The sequence below is a fragment of the Haliaeetus leucocephalus genome, unplaced genomic scaffold (genome assembly GCF_000737465.1).
Source record: "Haliaeetus leucocephalus isolate CR32 unplaced genomic scaffold, Haliaeetus_leucocephalus-4.0 Scaffold165, whole genome shotgun sequence".
NCBI lineage: Eukaryota > Metazoa > Chordata > Aves > Accipitriformes > Accipitridae > Haliaeetus > Haliaeetus leucocephalus.
Genome location: NW_010972601.1, coordinates 1 through 353, shown reverse-complemented (window position 1 = coordinate 353; position 353 = coordinate 1).

Sequence of the window (353 nt, the reverse complement as noted above, 5' to 3'; positions counted from 1 at the left end):
TGGGGCAGGGGAGGGATGGCTAATGGTGCAGCATCCTCTTGGGAAGCCTTTTGCACTCCTCTGGACCCATCCTGACACACAGGACCAGGGTGGGGGGGCCACTGTGGAGTGCCCTGACAGCCCCCAGAGCTGAGGGGCTGGGTGGCTGGCCTCTGTGACGAACTGTCGTGGTTTGTCACCAACCTTTACGGGGGAAAAACGGAGGTCCCTGGGCCCTACGCACCAGCCAGCCCTGCCTTTGGATGGTGGAGAGCTGCATCTTCTGGGCGTCTGCTGCTGAGCAGAGGAGGGCAAGGGGAGGAAAAGATGACTTTGGCCTGGAGGAGGGCCCCTGGGGGTCTTCTGATCCCTTC